This window comes from Oncorhynchus mykiss, chromosome 17 (assembly GCF_013265735.2).
Source record: "Oncorhynchus mykiss isolate Arlee chromosome 17, USDA_OmykA_1.1, whole genome shotgun sequence".
In the NCBI taxonomy this organism is placed as follows: domain Eukaryota; kingdom Metazoa; phylum Chordata; class Actinopteri; order Salmoniformes; family Salmonidae; genus Oncorhynchus; species Oncorhynchus mykiss.
In genome coordinates, this window is record NC_048581.1 from 5,076,883 (window position 1) to 5,092,959 (window position 16,077).

Consider the following 16,077-nt stretch of genomic DNA (forward strand, 5'->3'; position numbering starts at 1 on the left):
GCTGTCCAGAGAACTGGATTTAAGGACCCAGTCTTTCAGAGGTGTCGGTTCAAAGTCCACCACTACAAATTTTTCTCAACAGAAAACTGTAATGTAATTTCAAACAAGGCCACCAAGGACACCGGAAAATAAAGGGAATCCAGCCTTTACCCTAATTCCCACGTCTGTTATTGCAATTATCTGCCGTGTTTTTCTAATTCAATCTTCTTCAGACATAAAAGCAGAAACTAATTCTAAGTTTATACGATGGAAGAAAGAGCAACATCAGATAAATTAAGATTTTTAAAAAGAGAATCAAAAAAAGATGAAGGACGCAAGAGCAACATGAGATACATAAAGATTTTAAAGAAGAAAATGAAAAAGACTAAAATACAAGGGAGTGCAGACGCTCTAGGTAACTGATTAGAAAGTGTGAATATTTTGCCAGAGCTGGGTAGTGTGGCCGAGCGGTCTAAGGCGCTGGATTTAGGCTCCAGTCTCTAAGGAGGCGTGGGTTCAAATCCCACCACTGCCATCTTTATTGAGTTTGTATGCGCAAGCTATCACATGTTCTGCTTTATTTCAGCGTTTTTACTTTCATGCAGGGCCGTGCAAGGGAGAAAAGAAGCAATGTTGTATGTCACGGATGGGGTTCCAACTCAATAGTGTAGTCCATCGCCTTAACCAACCAGCCACCAAGTCCTGTGCTCTCACGGTGGCAGTTGCACCTCCTACCGGTGGTTGTTCACGTCAAGTCCTTGATTGGAAAAAAGGAAAGTTGTGATGGTCTGTGGGACGACCCAGCAGTCCATTTTAACAGTTGGTACTGTGGGCGAGCTGTCCAGAGAACTGGATTTAAGGACCCAGTCTTTCAGAGGTGTCGGTTCAAAGTCCACCACTACAACTTTTTCTCAACAGAAAACTGTAATGTAATTTCAAACAAGGCCACCAAGGACACCGGACAAATAAAGGGAATCCAGCCTTTACCCTAATTCCCACGTCTATTATTGCTATTATCTGCCGTGTTTTTCTAATTCAATCTGCTTCAGACATAAAAACAGAAACCAATTCTAAGTTTATACGATGAAAGAAAGAGCAACATCAGATAAATTAAGATTTTTAGAAAGAGAATCAAAAAAAGATGAAGGACGCAAGAGCAACATGAGATACATAAAGATTTTAAAGAAGAAAATGAAAAAGAAGACTAAAATACAAGGGAGTGCAGACGCTCTAGGTAACTGACGAGAAAGTGTGGAAATCTTGCCAGAGCTGGGTAGTGTGGCCGAGCGGTCTAAGGCGCTGGATTAAGGCTCCAGTCTCTAAGGAGGCGTGGGTTCAAATCCCACCACTGCCATCTTTATTGAGTTTGTTTGCGCAAGCTATCACATGTTCTGCATTATTTCAGTGTTTTTACTTTCATGCAGGGCAATGCAAGGGAGAAAAGAAGCAATGTTGTGTGTCACGGATGGGGTTCCAACTCAATAGTGTAGTCCATCGCCTAAACCAACCAGCCACCAAGTTCTGTGCCGCCACGGTGGCAGTTGCACCTCCTACCGGTAGTTGTTCACGTCAAATCCTTGATTGGAAAAAAGGAAAGTTGTGATGGTCTGTGCGATGACCAAGCAGTCTATTTTAACAGTGGGAACTGTGGCCAAGCTGTCCAGAGAACTGGATTTAAGGACCCAGTCTTTCAGAGGTGTCGGTTCAAAGTCCACCACTACAAATTTTTCTCAACAGAAAACTGTAATGTAATTTCAAACAAGGCCACCAAGGACACCGGAAAATAAAGGGAATCCAGCCTTTACCCTAATTCCCACGTCTGTTATTGCAATTATCTGCCGTGTTTTTCTAATTCAATCTTCTTCAGACATAAAAGCAGAAACTAATTCTAAGTTTATACGATGGAAGAAAGAGCAACATCAGATAAATTAAGATTTTTAAAAAGAGAATCAAAAAAAGATGAAGGACGCAAGAGCAACATGAGATACATAAAGATTTTAAAGAAGAAAATGAAAAAGACTAAAATACAAGGGAGTGCAGACGCTCTAGGTAACTGATTAGAAAGTGTGAATATTTTGCCAGAGCTGGGTAGTGTGGCCGAGCGGTCTAAGGCGCTGGATTTAGGCTCCAGTCTCTAAGGAGGCGTGGGTTCAAATCCCACCACTGCCATCTTTATTGAGTTTGTATGCGCAAGCTATCACATGTTCTGCTTTATTTCAGCGTTTTTACTTTCATGCAGGGCCGTGCAAGGGAGAAAAGAAGCAATGTTGTATGTCACGGATGGGGTTCCAACTCAATAGTGTAGTCCATCGCCTTAACCAACCAGCCACCAAGTCCTGTGCTCTCACGGTGGCAGTTGCACCTCCTACCGGTGGTTGTTCACGTCAAGTCCTTGATTGGAAAAAAGGAAAGTTGTGATGGTCTGTGGGACGACCCAGCAGTCCATTTTAACAGTTGGTACTGTGGGCGAGCTGTCCAGAGAACTGGATTTAAGGACCCAGTCTTTCAGAGGTGTCGGTTCAAAGTCCACCACTACAACTTTTTCTCAACAGAAAACTGTAATGTAATTTCAAACAAGGCCACCAAGGACACCGGACAAATAAAGGGAATCCAGCCTTTACCCTAATTCCCACGTCTATTATTGCTATTATCTGCCGTGTTTTTCTAATTCAATCTGCTTCAGACATAAAAACAGAAACCAATTCTAAGTTTATACGATGAAAGAAAGAGCAACATCAGATAAATTAAGATTTTTAGAAAGAGAATCAAAAAAAGATGAAGGACGCAAGAGCAACATGAGATACATAAAGATTTTAAAGAAGAAAATGAAAAAGAAGACTAAAATACAAGGGAGTGCAGACGCTCTAGGTAACTGACGAGAAAGTGTGGAAATCTTGCCAGAGCTGGGTAGTGTGGCCGAGCGGTCTAAGGCGCTGGATTAAGGCTCCAGTCTCTAAGGAGGCGTGGGTTCAAATCCCACCACTGCCATCTTCATTGAGTTTGTTTGCGCAAGCTATCACATGTTCTGCATTATTTCAGCGTTTTTACTTTCATGCAGGGCCGTGCAAGGGAGAAAAGAAGCAATGTTGTGTGTCACGGATGGGGTTCCAACTCAATAGTGTAGTCCATCGCCTTAACCAACCAGCCACCAAGTCCTGTGCTCTCACGGTGGCAGTTGCACCTCCTACCGGTGGTTGTTCACGTCAAATCCTTGATTGGGAAAAAGGAAAGTTGTGATGGTCTGTGGGACGACCCAGCAGTCCATTTTAACAGTTGGTACTGTGGGCGAGCTGTCCAGAGAACTGGATTTAAGGACCCAGTCTTTCAGAGGTGTCGGTTCAAAGTCCACCACTACAACTTTTTCTCAACAGAAAACTGTAATGTAATTTCAAACAAGGCCACCAAGGACACCGGACAAATAAAGGGAATCCAGCCTTTACCCTAATTCCCACGTCTATTATTGCTATTATCTGCCGTGTTTTTCTAATTCAATCTGCTTCAGACATAAAAACAGAAACCAATTCTAAGTTTATACGATGAAAGAAAGAGCAACATCAGATAAATTAAGATTTTTAGAAAGAGAATCAAAAAAAGATGAAGGACGCAAGAGCAACATGAGATACATAAAGATTTTAAAGAAGAAAATGAAAAAGAAGACTAAAATACAAGGGAGTGCAGACGCTCTAGGTAACTGACGAGAAAGTGTGGAAATCTTGCCAGAGCTGGGTAGTGTGGCCGAGCGGTCTAAGGCGCTGGATTAAGGCTCCAGTCTCTAAGGAGGCGTGGGTTCAAATCCCACCACTGCCATCTTTATTGAGTTTGTTTGCGCAAGCTATCACATGTTCTGCATTATTTCAGTGTTTTTACTTTCATGCAGGGCAATGCAAGGGAGAAAAGAAGCAATGTTGTGTGTCACGGATGGGGTTCCAACTCAATAGTGTAGTCCATCGCCTAAACCAACCAGCCACCAAGTTCTGTGCCGCCACGGTGGCAGTTGCACCTCCTACCGGTAGTTGTTCACGTCAAATCCTTGATTGGAAAAAAGGAAAGTTGTGATGGTCTGTGCGATGACCAAGCAGTCTATTTTAACAGTGGGAACTGTGGCCAAGCTGTCCAGAGAACTGGATTTAAGGACCCAGTCTTTCAGAGGTGTCGGTTCAAAGTCCACCACTACAAATTTTTCTCAACAGAAAACTGTAATGTAATTTCAAACAAGGCCACCAAGGACACCGGAAAATAAAGGGAATCCAGCCTTTACCCTAATTCCCACGTCTGTTATTGCAATTATCTGCCGTGTTTTTCTAATTCAATCTTCTTCAGACATAAAAGCAGAAACTAATTCTAAGTTTATACGATGGAAGAAAGAGCAACATCAGATAAATTAAGATTTTTAAAAAGAGAATCAAAAAAAGATGAAGGACGCAAGAGCAACATGAGATACATAAAGATTTTAAAGAAGAAAATGAAAAAGACTAAAATACAAGGGAGTGCAGACGCTCTAGGTAACTGATTAGAAAGTGTGAATATTTTGCCAGAGCTGGGTAGTGTGGCCGAGCGGTCTAAGGCGCTGGATTTAGGCTCCAGTCTCTAAGGAGGCGTGGGTTCAAATCCCACCACTGCCATCTTTATTGAGTTTGTATGCGCAAGCTATCACATGTTCTGCTTTATTTCAGCGTTTTTACTTTCATGCAGGGCCGTGCAAGGGAGAAAAGAAGCAATGTTGTATGTCACGGATGGGGTTCCAACTCAATAGTGTAGTCCATCGCCTTAACCAACCAGCCACCAAGTCCTGTGCTCTCACGGTGGCAGTTGCACCTCCTACCGGTGGTTGTTCACGTCAAATCCTTGATTGGAAAAAAGGAAAGTTGTGATGGTCTGTGGGACGACCCAGCAGTCCATTTTAACAGTTGGTACTGTGGGCGAGCTGTCCAGAGAACTGGATTTAAGGACCCAGTCTTTCAGAGGTGTCGGTTCAAAGTCCACCACTACAACTTTTTCTCAACAGAAAACTGTAATGTAATTTCAAACAAGGCCACCAAGGACACCGGACAAATAAAGGGAATCCAGCCTTTACCCTAATTCCCACGTCTATTATTGCTATTATCTGCCGTGTTTTTCTAATTCAATCTGCTTCAGACATAAAAACAGAAACCAATTCTAAGTTTATACGATGAAAGAAAGAGCAACATCAGATAAATTAAGATTTTTAGAAAGAGAATCAAAAAAAGATGAAGGACGCAAGAGCAACATGAGATACATAAAGATTTTAAAGAAGAAAATGAAAAAGAAGACTAAAATACAAGGGAGTGCAGACGCTCTAGGTAACTGACGAGAAAGTGTGGAAATCTTGCCAGAGCTGGGTAGTGTGGCCGAGCGGTCTAAGGCGCTGGATTAAGGCTCCAGTCTCTAAGGAGGCGTGGGTTCAAATCCCACCACTGCCATCTTCATTGAGTTTGTTTGCGCAAGCTATCACATGTTCTGCATTATTTCAGCGTTTTTACTTTCATGCAGGGCCGTGCAAGGGAGAAAAGAAGCAATGTTGTGTGTCACGGATGGGGTTCCAACTCAATAGTGTAGTCCATCGCCTTAACCAACCAGCCACCAAGTCCTGTTCTCTCACGGTGGCAGTTGCACCTCCTACCGGTGGTTGTTCACGTCAAATCCTTGATTGGAAAAAAGGAAAGTTGTGATGGTCTGTGGGACGACCCAGCAGTCCATTTTAACAGTTGGTACTGTGGGCGAGCTGTCCAGAGAACTGGATTTAAGGACCCAGTCTTTCAGAGGTGTCGGTTCAAAGTCCACCACTACAACTTTTTCTCAACAGAAAACTGTAATGTAATTTCAAACAAGGCCACCAAGGACACCGGACAAATAAAGGGAATCCAGCCTTTACCCTCATTCCCACGTCTATTATTGCTATTATCTGCCGTGTTTTTCTAATTCAATCTGCTTCAGACATAAAAACAGAAACCAATTCTAAGTTTATACGATGAAAGAAAGAGCAACATCAGATAAATTAAGATTTTTAGAAAGAGAATCAAAAAAAGATGAAGGACGCAAGAGCAACATGAGATACATAAAGATTTTAAAGAAGAAAATGAAAAAGAAGACTAAAATACAAGGGAGTGCAGACGCTCTAGGTAACTGACGAGAAAGTGTGGAAATCTTGCCAGAGCTGGGTAGTGTGGCAGAGCGGTCTAAGGCGCTGGATTAAGGCTCCAGTCTCTAAGGAGGCGTGGATTCAAATCCCACCACTGCCATCTTTATTGAGTTTGTTTGCGCAAGCTATCACATGTTCTGCTTTATTTCAGTGTTTTTACTTTCATGCAGGGCAATGCAAGGGAGAAAAGAAGCAATGTTGTGTGTCACGGATGGGGTTCCAACTCAATAGTGTAGTCCATCGCCTTAACCAACCAGCCACCAAGTTCTGTGCCCCCACGGTGGCAGTTGCACCTCCTACCGGTAGTTGTTCACGTCAAATCCTTGATTGGAAAAAAGGAAAGTTGTGATGGTCTGTGCGATGACCAAGCAGTCTATTTTAACAGTGGGAACTGTGGCCAAGCTGTCCAGAGAACTGGATTTAAGGACCCAGTCTTTCAGAGGTGTCGGTTCAAAGTCCACCACTGCAACTTTTTCTCAACAGAAAACTGTAATGTAATTTCAAACAAGGCCACCAAGGACACCGGAAAATAAAGGGAATCCAGCCTCATTCCCACGTCTATTATTGCTATTATCTGCCGTGTTTTTCTAATTCAGTCTGCTTCAGACATAAAAGCAGAAACTAATTCTAAGTTTATACGATGAAAGAAAGAGCAACATCAGATAAATTAAGATTTTTAGAAAGAGAATCAAAAAAAGATGAAGGACGCAAGAGCAACATGAGATACATAAAGATTTTAAAGAAGAAAATGAAAAAGAAGACTAAAATACAAGGGAGTGCAGACGCTCTAGGTAACTGACGAGAAAGTGTGGAAATCTTGCCAGAGCTGGGTAGTGTGGCAGAGCGGTCTAAGGCGCTGGATTAAGGCTCCAGTCTCTAAGGAGGTGTGGGTTCAAATCCCACCACTGCCATCTTTATTGAGTTTGTTTGCGCAAGCTATCACATGTTCTGCATTATTTCAGTGTTTTTACTTTCATGCAGGGCAATGCAAGGGAGAAAAGAAGCAATGTTGTGTGTCACGGATGGGGTTCCAACTCAATAGTGTAGTCCATCGCCTTAACCAACCAGCCACCAAGTTCTGTGCCCCCACGGTGGCAGTTGCACCTCCTACCGGTAGTTGTTCACGTCAAATCCTTGATTGGAAAAAAGGAAAGTTGTGATGGTCTGTGCGATGACCAAGCAGTCTATTTTAACAGTGGGAACTGTGGCCAAGCTGTCCAGAGAACTGGATTTAAGGACCCAGTCTTTCAGAGGTGTCGGTTCAAAGTCCACCACTGCAACTTTTTCTCAACAGAAAACTGTAATGTAATTTCAAACAAGGCCACCAAGGACACCGGAAAATAAAGGGAATCCAGCCTCATTCCCACGTCTATTATTGCTATTATCTGCCGTGTTTTTCTAATTCAGTCTGCTTCAGACATAAAAGCAGAAACTAATTCTAAGTTTATACGATGAAAGAAAGAGCAACATCAGATAAATTAAGATTTTTAGAAAGAGAATCAAAAAAAGATGAAGGACGCAAGAGCAACATGAGATACATAAAGATTTTAAAGAAGAAAATGAAAAAGAAGACTAAAATACAAGGGAGTGCAGACGCTCTAGGTAACTGACGAGAAAGTGTGGAAATCTTGCCAGAGCTGGGTAGTGTGGCAGAGCGGTCTAAGGCGCTGGATTAAGGCTCCAGTCTCTAAGGAGGCGTGGGTTCAAATCCCACCACTGCCATCTTTATTGAGTTTGTTTGCGCAAGCTATCACATGTTCTGCATTATTTCAGTGTTTTTACTTTCATGCAGGGCAATGCAAGGGAGAAAAGAAGCAATGTTGTGTGTCACGGATGGGGTTCCAACTCAATAGTGTAGTCCATCGCCTTAACCAACCAGCCACCAAGTTCTGTGCCCCCACGGTGGCAGTTGCACCTCCTACCGGTAGTTGTTCACGTCAAATCCTTGATTGGAAAAAAGGAAAGTTGTGATGGTCTGTGCGATGACCAAGCAGTCTATTTTAACAGTGGGAACTGTGGCCAAGCTGTCCAGAGAACTGGATTTAAGGACCCAGTCTTTCAGAGGTGTCGGTTCAAAGTCCACCACTGCAACTTTTTCTCAACAGAAAACTGTAATGTAATTTCAAACAAGGCCACCAAGGACACCGGAAAATAAAGGGAATCCAGCCTCATTCCCACGTCTATTATTGCTATTATCTGCCGTGTTTTTCTAATTCAGTCTGCTTCAGACATAAAAGCAGAAACTAATTCTAAGTTTATACGATGAAAGAAAGAGCAACATCAGATAAATTAAGATTTTTAGAAAGAGAATCAAAAAAAGATGAAGGACGCAAGAGCAACATGAGATACATAAAGATTTTAAAGAAGAAAATGAAAAAGAAGACTAAAATACAAGGGAGTGCAGACGCTCTAGGTAACTGACGAGAAAGTGTGGAAATCTTGCCAGAGCTGGGTAGTGTGGCAGAGCGGTCTAAGGCGCTGGATTAAGGCTCCAGTCTCTAAGGAGGCGTGGGTTCAAATCCCACCACTGCCATCTTTATTGAGTTTGTTTGCGCAAGCTATCACATGTTCTGCATTATTTCAGTGTTTTTACTTTCATGCAGGGCAATGCAAGGGAGAAAAGAAGCAATGTTGTGTGTCACGGATGGGGTTCCAACTCAATAGTGTAGTCCATCGCCTTAACCAACCAGCCACCAAGTTCTGTGCCGCCACGGTGGCAGTTGCACCTCCTACCGGTAGTTGTTCACGTCAAATCCTTGATTGGAAAAAAGGAAAGTTGTGATGGTCTGTGCGATGACCAAGCAGTCTATTTTAACAGTGGGAACTGTGGCCAAGCTGTCCAGAGAACTGGATTTAAGGACCCAGTCTTTCAGAGGTGTCGGTTCAAAGTCCACCACTACAACTTTTTCTCAACAGAAAACTGTAATGTAATTTCAAACAAGGCCACCAAGGACACCGGACAAATAAAGGGAATCCAGCCTTTACCCTAATTCCCACGTCTATTATTGCTATTATCTGCCGTGTTTTTCTAATTCAATCTGCTTCAGACATAAAAACAGAAACCAATTCTAAGTTTATACGATGAAAGAAAGAGCAACATCAGATAAATTAAGATTTTTAGAAAGAGAATCAAAAAAAGATGAAGGACGCAAGAGCAACATGAGATACATAAAGATTTTAAAGAAGAAAATGAAAAAGAAGACTAAAATACAAGGGAGTGCAGACGCTCTAGGTAACTGACGAGAAAGTGTGGAAATCTTGCCAGAGCTGGGTAGTGTGGCCGAGCGGTCTAAGGCGCTGGATTAAGGCTCCAGTCTCTAAGGAGGCGTGGGTTCAAATCCCACCACTGCCATCTTTATTGAGTTTGTTTGCGCAAGCTATCACATGTTCTGCATTATTTCAGTGTTTTTACTTTCATGCAGGGCAATGCAAGGGAGAAAAGAAGCAATGTTGTGTGTCACGGATGGGGTTCCAACTCAATAGTGTAGTCCATCGCCTTAACCAACCAGCCACCAAGTTCTGTGCCGCCACGGTGGCAGTTGCACCTCCTACCGGTAGTTGTTCACGTCAAATCCTTGATTGGAAAAAAGGAAAGTTGTGATGGTCTGTGCGATGACCAAGCAGTCTATTTTAACAGTGGGAACTGTGGCCAAGCTGTCCAGAGAACTGGATTTAAGGACCCAGTCTTTCAGAGGTGTCGGTTCAAAGTCCACCACTACAAATTTTTCTCAACAGAAAACTGTAATGTAATTTCAAACAAGGCCACCAAGGACACCGGAAAATAAAGGGAATCCAGCCTTTACCCTAATTCCCACGTCTGTTATTGCAATTATCTGCCGTGTTTTTCTAATTCAATCTTCTTCAGACATAAAAGCAGAAACTAATTCTAAGTTTATACGATGGAAGAAAGAGCAACATCAGATAAATTAAGATTTTTAAAAAGAGAATCAAAAAAAGATGAAGGACGCAAGAGCAACATGAGATACATAAAGATTTTAAAGAAGAAAATGAAAAAGAAGACTAAAATACAAGGGAGTGCAGACGCTCTAGGTAACTGATTAGAAAGTGTGAATATTTTGCCAGAGCTGGGTAGTGTGGCCGAGCGGTCTAAGGCGCTGGATTTAGGCTCAAGTCTCTAAGGAGGCGTGGGTTCAAATCCCACCACTGCCATCTTTATTGAGTTTGTATGCGCAAGCTATCACATGTTCTGCTTTATTTCAGCGTTTTTACTTTCATGCAGGGCCGTGCAAGGGAGAAAAGAAGCAATGTTGTGTGTCACGGATGGGGTTCCAACTCAATAGTGTAGTCCATCGCCTTAACCAACCAGCCACCAAGTCCTGTGCTCTCACGGTGGCAGTTGCACCTCCTACCGGTGGTTGTTCACGTCAAATCCTTGATTGGAAAAAAGGAAAGTTGTGATGGTCTGTGGGACGACCCAGCAGTCCATTTTAACAGTTGGTACTGTGGGCGAGCTGTCCAGAGAACTGGATTTAAGGACCCAGTCTTTCAGAGGTGTCGGTTCAAAGTCCACCACTACAACTTTTTCTCAACAGAAAACTGTAATGTAATTTCAAACAAGGCCACCAAGGACACCGGACAAATAAAGGGAATCCAGCCTTTACCCTAATTCCCACGTCTATTATTGCTATTATCTGCCGTGTTTTTCTAATTCAATCTGCTTCAGACATAAAAACAGAAACCAATTCTAAGTTTATACGATGAAAGAAAGAGCAACATCAGATAAATTAAGATTTTTAGAAAGAGAATCAAAAAAAGATGAAGGACGCAAGAGCAACATGAGATACATAAAGATTTTAAAGAAGAAAATGAAAAAGAAGACTAAAATACAAGGGAGTGCAGACGCTCTAGGTAACTGACGAGAAAGTGTGGAAATCTTGCCAGAGCTGGGTAGTGTGGCCGAGCGGTCTAAGGCGCTGGATTAAGGCTCCAGTCTCTAAGGAGGCGTGGGTTCAAATCCCACCACTGCCATCTTCATTGAGTTTGTTTGCGCAAGCTATCACATGTTCTGCATTATTTCAGCGTTTTTACTTTCATGCAGGGCCGTGCAAGGGAGAAAAGAAGCAATGTTGTGTGTCACGGATGGGGTTCCAACTCAATAGTGTAGTCCATCGCCTTAACCAACCAGCCACCAAGTCCTGTTCTCTCACGGTGGCAGTTGCACCTCCTACCGGTGGTTGTTCACGTCAAATCCTTGATTGGAAAAAAGGAAAGTTGTGATGGTCTGTGGGACGACCCAGCAGTCCATTTTAACAGTTGGTACTGTGGGCGAGCTGTCCAGAGAACTGGATTTAAGGACCCAGTCTTTCAGAGGTGTCGGTTCAAAGTCCACCACTACAACTTTTTCTCAACAGAAAACTGTAATGTAATTTCAAACAAGGCCACCAAGGACACCGGACAAATAAAGGGAATCCAGCCTTTACCCTCATTCCCACGTCTATTATTGCTATTATCTGCCGTGTTTTTCTAATTCAATCTGCTTCAGACATAAAAACAGAAACCAATTCTAAGTTTATACGATGAAAGAAAGAGCAACATCAGATAAATTAAGATTTTTAGAAAGAGAATCAAAAAAAGATGAAGGACGCAAGAGCAACATGAGATACATAAAGATTTTAAAGAAGAAAATGAAAAAGAAGACTAAAATACAAGGGAGTGCAGACGCTCTAGGTAACTGACGAGAAAGTGTGGAAATCTTGCCAGAGCTGGGTAGTGTGGCAGAGCGGTCTAAGGCGCTGGATTAAGGCTCCAGTCTCTAAGGAGGCGTGGATTCAAATCCCACCACTGCCATCTTTATTGAGTTTGTTTGCGCAAGCTATCACATGTTCTGCTTTATTTCAGTGTTTTTACTTTCATGCAGGGCAATGCAAGGGAGAAAAGAAGCAATGTTGTGTGTCACGGATGGGGTTCCAACTCAATAGTGTAGTCCATCGCCTTAACCAACCAGCCACCAAGTTCTGTGCCCCCACGGTGGCAGTTGCACCTCCTACCGGTAGTTGTTCACGTCAAATCCTTGATTGGAAAAAAGGAAAGTTGTGATGGTCTGTGCGATGACCAAGCAGTCTATTTTAACAGTGGGAACTGTGGCCAAGCTGTCCAGAGAACTGGATTTAAGGACCCAGTCTTTCAGAGGTGTCGGTTCAAAGTCCACCACTGCAACTTTTTCTCAACAGAAAACTGTAATGTAATTTCAAACAAGGCCACCAAGGACACCGGAAAATAAAGGGAATCCAGCCTCATTCCCACGTCTATTATTGCTATTATCTGCCGTGTTTTTCTAATTCAGTCTGCTTCAGACATAAAAGCAGAAACTAATTCTAAGTTTATACGATGAAAGAAAGAGCAACATCAGATAAATTAAGATTTTTAGAAAGAGAATCAAAAAAAGATGAAGGACGCAAGAGCAACATGAGATACATAAAGATTTTAAAGAAGAAAATGAAAAAGAAGACTAAAATACAAGGGAGTGCAGACGCTCTAGGTAACTGACGAGAAAGTGTGGAAATCTTGCCAGAGCTGGGTAGTGTGGCAGAGCGGTCTAAGGCGCTGGATTAAGGCTCCAGTCTCTAAGGAGGCGTGGGTTCAAATCCCACCACTGCCATCTTTATTGAGTTTGTTTGCGCAAGCTATCACATGTTCTGCATTATTTCAGTGTTTATACTTTCATGCAGGGCAATGCAAGGGAGAAAAGAAGCAATGTTGTGTGTCACGGATGGGGTTCCAACTCAATAGTGTAGTCCATCGCCTTAACCAACCAGCCACCAAGTTCTGTGCCGCCACGGTGGCAGTTGCACCTCCTACCGGTAGTTGTTCACGTCAAATCCTTGATTGGAAAAAAGGAAAGTTGTGATGGTCTGTGCGATGACCAAGCAGTCTATTTTAACAGTGGGAACTGTGGCCAAGCTGTCCAGAGAACTGGATTTAAGGACCCAGTCTTTCAGAGGTGTCGGTTCAAAGTCCACCACTACAAATTTTTCTCAACAGAAAACTGTAATGTAATTTCAAACAAGGCCACCAAGGACACCGGAAAATAAAGGGAATCCAGCCTTTACCCTAATTCCCACGTCTGTTATTGCAATTATCTGCCGTGTTTTTCTAATTCAATCTTCTTCAGACATAAAAGCAGAAACTAATTCTAAGTTTATACGATGGAAGAAAGAGCAACATCAGATAAATTAAGATTTTTAAAAAGAGAATCAAAAAAAGATGAAGGACGCAAGAGCAACATGAGATACATAAAGATTTTAAAGAAGAAAATGAAAAAGAAGACTAAAATACAAGGGAGTGCAGACGCTCTAGGTAACTGATTAGAAAGTGTGAATATTTTGCCAGAGCTGGGTAGTGTGGCCGAGCGGTCTAAGGCGCTGGATTTAGGCTCCAGTCTCTAAGGAGGCGTGGGTTCAAATCCCACCACTGCCATCTTTATTGAGTTTGTATGCGCAAGCTATCACATGTTCTGCTTTATTTCAGCGTTTTTACTTTCATGCAGGGCCGTGCAAGGGAGAAAAGAAGCAATGTTGTGTGTCACGGATGGGGTTCCAACTCAATAGTGTAGTCCATCGCCTTAACCAACCAGCCACCAAGTCCTGTGCTCTCACGGTGGCAGTTGCACCTCCTACCGGTGGTTGTTCACGTCAAATCCTTGATTGGAAAAAAGGAAAGTTGTGATGGTCTGTGGGACGACCCAGCAGTCCATTTTAACAGTTGGTACTGTGGGCGAGCTGTCCAGAGAACTGGATTTAAGGACCCAGTCTTTCAGAGGTGTCGGTTCAAAGTCCACCACTACAACTTTTTCTCAACAGAAAACTGTAATGTAATTTCAAACAAGGCCACCAAGGACACCGGACAAATAAAGGGAATCCAGCCTTTACCCTCATTCCCACGTCTATTATTGCTATTATCTGCCGTGTTTTTCTAATTCAATCTGCTTCAGACATAAAAACAGAAACCAATTCTAAGTTTATACGATGAAAGAAAGAGCAACATCAGATAAATTAAGATTTTTAGAAAGAGAATCAAAAAAAGATGAAGGACGCAAGAGCAACATGAGATACATAAAGATTTTAAAGAAGAAAATGAAAAAGAAGACTAAAATACAAGGGAGTGCAGACGCTCTAGGTAACTGACGAGAAAGTGTGGAAATCTTGCCAGAGCTGGGTAGTGTGGCAGAGCGGTCTAAGGCGCTGGATTAAGGCTCCAGTCTCTAAGGAGGCGTGGATTCAAATCCCACCACTGCTATCTTTATTGAGTTTGTTTGCGCAAGCTATCACATGTTCTGCTTTATTTCAGTGTTTTTACTTTCATGCAGGGCAATGCAAGGGAGAAAAGAAGCAATGTTGTGTGTCACGGATGGGGTTCCAACTCAATAGTGTAGTCCATCGCCTTAACCAACCAGCCACCAAGTTCTGTGCCCCCACGGTGGCAGTTGCACCTCCTACCGGTAGTTGTTCACGTCAAATCCTTGATTGGAAAAAAGGAAAGTTGTGATGGTCTGTGCGATGACCAAGCAGTCTATTTTAACAGTGGGAACTGTGGCCAAGCTGTCCAGAGAACTGGATTTAAGGACCCAGTCTTTCAGAGGTGTCGGTTCAAAGTCCACCACTGCAACTTTTTCTCAACAGAAAACTGTAATGTAATTTCAAACAAGGCCACCAAGGACACCGGAAAATAAAGGGAATCCAGCCTCATTCCCACGTCTATTATTGCTATTATCTGCCGTGTTTTTCTAATTCAGTCTGCTTCAGACATAAAAGCAGAAACTAATTCTAAGTTTATACGATGAAAGAAAGAGCAACATCAGATAAATTAAGATTTTTAGAAAGAGAATCAAAAAAAGATGAAGGACGCAAGAGCAACATGAGATACATAAAGATTTTAAAGAAGAAAATGAAAAAGAAGACTAAAATACAAGGGAGTGCAGACGCTCTAGGTAACTGACGAGAAAGTGTGGAAATCTTGCCAGAGCTGGGTAGTGTGGCAGAGCGGTCTAAGGCGCTGGATTAAGGCTCCAGTCTCTAAGGAGGCGTGGGTTCAAATCCCACCACTGCCATCTTTATTGAGTTTGTTTGCGCAAGCTATCACATGTTCTGCATTATTTCAGTGTTTTTACTTTCATGCAGGGCAATGCAAGGGAGAAAAGAAGCAATGTTGTGTGTCACGGATGGGGTTCCAACTCAATAGTGTAGTCCATCGCCTTAACCAACCAGCCACCAAGTTCTGTGCCGCCACGGTGGCAGTTGCACCTCCTACCGGTAGTTGTTCACGTCAAATCCTTGATTGGAAAAAAGGAAAGTTGTGATGGTCTGTGCGATGACCAAGCAGTCTATTTTAACAGTGGGAACTGTGGCCAAGCTGTCCAGAGAACTGGATTTAAGGACCCAGTCTTTCAGAGGTGTCGGTTCAAAGTCCACCACTACAAATTTTTCTCAACAGAAAACTGTAATGTAATTTCAAACAAGGCCACCAAGGACACCGGAAAATAAAGGGAATCCAGCCTTTACCCTAATTCCCACGTCTGTTATTGCAATTATCTGCCGTGTTTTTCTAATTCAATCTTCTTCAGACATAAAAGCAGAAACTAATTCTAAGTTTATACGATGGAAGAAAGAGCAACATCAGATAAATTAAGATTTTTAAAAAGAGAATCAAAAAAAGATGAAGGACGCAAGAGCAACATGAGATACATAAAGATTTTAAAGAAGAAAATGAAAAAGAAGACTAAAATACAAGGGAGTGCAGACGCTCTAGGTAACTGATTAGAAAGTGTGAATATTTTGCCAGAGCTGGGTAGTGTGGCCGAGCGGTCTAAGGCGCTGGATTTAGGCTCCAGTCTCTAAGGAGGCGTGGGTTCAAATCCCACCACTGCCATCTTTATTGAGTTTGTTTGCGCAAGCTATCACATGTTCTGCTTTATTTCAGCG

General features: G+C 42.5%; 19 non-coding genes across 19 annotated transcripts; all 19 read left to right on the forward strand.

Moving 5' to 3' along the window:
* Nucleotides 1-432: 432 nt before the first annotated feature.
* Nucleotides 433-514, forward strand: trnal-uag. Its single transcript has one exon. It is a non-coding gene; the product is annotated as a tRNA-Leu (tRNA).
* Nucleotides 515-1,251: 737 nt separating this feature from the next.
* Nucleotides 1,252-1,333, forward strand: trnal-aag. The gene has a single exon. It is a non-coding gene; the product is annotated as a tRNA-Leu (tRNA).
* Nucleotides 1,334-2,066: 733 nt separating this feature from the next.
* On the forward strand, nucleotides 2,067-2,148 carry trnal-uag. Its single transcript has one exon. It is a non-coding gene; the product is annotated as a tRNA-Leu (tRNA).
* A 737-nt stretch (nucleotides 2,149-2,885) lies between these two features.
* trnal-aag lies at nucleotides 2,886-2,967 on the forward strand. Its single transcript has one exon. It is a non-coding gene; the product is annotated as a tRNA-Leu (tRNA).
* A 737-nt stretch (nucleotides 2,968-3,704) lies between these two features.
* On the forward strand, nucleotides 3,705-3,786 carry trnal-aag. Its single transcript has one exon. It is a non-coding gene; the product is annotated as a tRNA-Leu (tRNA).
* A 733-nt stretch (nucleotides 3,787-4,519) lies between these two features.
* trnal-uag lies at nucleotides 4,520-4,601 on the forward strand. Its single transcript has one exon. It is a non-coding gene; the product is annotated as a tRNA-Leu (tRNA).
* A 737-nt stretch (nucleotides 4,602-5,338) lies between these two features.
* Nucleotides 5,339-5,420, forward strand: trnal-aag. The gene has a single exon. It is a non-coding gene; the product is annotated as a tRNA-Leu (tRNA).
* Nucleotides 5,421-6,157: 737 nt separating this feature from the next.
* Nucleotides 6,158-6,239, forward strand: trnal-aag. Its single transcript has one exon. It is a non-coding gene; the product is annotated as a tRNA-Leu (tRNA).
* A 729-nt stretch (nucleotides 6,240-6,968) lies between these two features.
* On the forward strand, nucleotides 6,969-7,050 carry trnal-aag. Its single transcript has one exon. It is a non-coding gene; the product is annotated as a tRNA-Leu (tRNA).
* Nucleotides 7,051-7,779: 729 nt separating this feature from the next.
* trnal-aag lies at nucleotides 7,780-7,861 on the forward strand. Its single transcript has one exon. It is a non-coding gene; the product is annotated as a tRNA-Leu (tRNA).
* Nucleotides 7,862-8,590: 729 nt separating this feature from the next.
* trnal-aag lies at nucleotides 8,591-8,672 on the forward strand. Its single transcript has one exon. It is a non-coding gene; the product is annotated as a tRNA-Leu (tRNA).
* Nucleotides 8,673-9,409: 737 nt separating this feature from the next.
* Nucleotides 9,410-9,491, forward strand: trnal-aag. The gene has a single exon. It is a non-coding gene; the product is annotated as a tRNA-Leu (tRNA).
* Nucleotides 9,492-10,227: 736 nt separating this feature from the next.
* Nucleotides 10,228-10,309, forward strand: trnal-uag. Its single transcript has one exon. It is a non-coding gene; the product is annotated as a tRNA-Leu (tRNA).
* Nucleotides 10,310-11,046: 737 nt separating this feature from the next.
* Nucleotides 11,047-11,128, forward strand: trnal-aag. The gene has a single exon. It is a non-coding gene; the product is annotated as a tRNA-Leu (tRNA).
* A 737-nt stretch (nucleotides 11,129-11,865) lies between these two features.
* Nucleotides 11,866-11,947, forward strand: trnal-aag. Its single transcript has one exon. It is a non-coding gene; the product is annotated as a tRNA-Leu (tRNA).
* A 729-nt stretch (nucleotides 11,948-12,676) lies between these two features.
* Nucleotides 12,677-12,758, forward strand: trnal-aag. Its single transcript has one exon. It is a non-coding gene; the product is annotated as a tRNA-Leu (tRNA).
* Nucleotides 12,759-13,494: 736 nt separating this feature from the next.
* On the forward strand, nucleotides 13,495-13,576 carry trnal-uag. Its single transcript has one exon. It is a non-coding gene; the product is annotated as a tRNA-Leu (tRNA).
* Nucleotides 13,577-15,124: 1,548 nt separating this feature from the next.
* trnal-aag lies at nucleotides 15,125-15,206 on the forward strand. The gene has a single exon. It is a non-coding gene; the product is annotated as a tRNA-Leu (tRNA).
* A 736-nt stretch (nucleotides 15,207-15,942) lies between these two features.
* Nucleotides 15,943-16,024, forward strand: trnal-uag. The gene has a single exon. It is a non-coding gene; the product is annotated as a tRNA-Leu (tRNA).
* The last annotated feature ends 53 nt before the right edge of the window (nucleotides 16,025-16,077 follow it).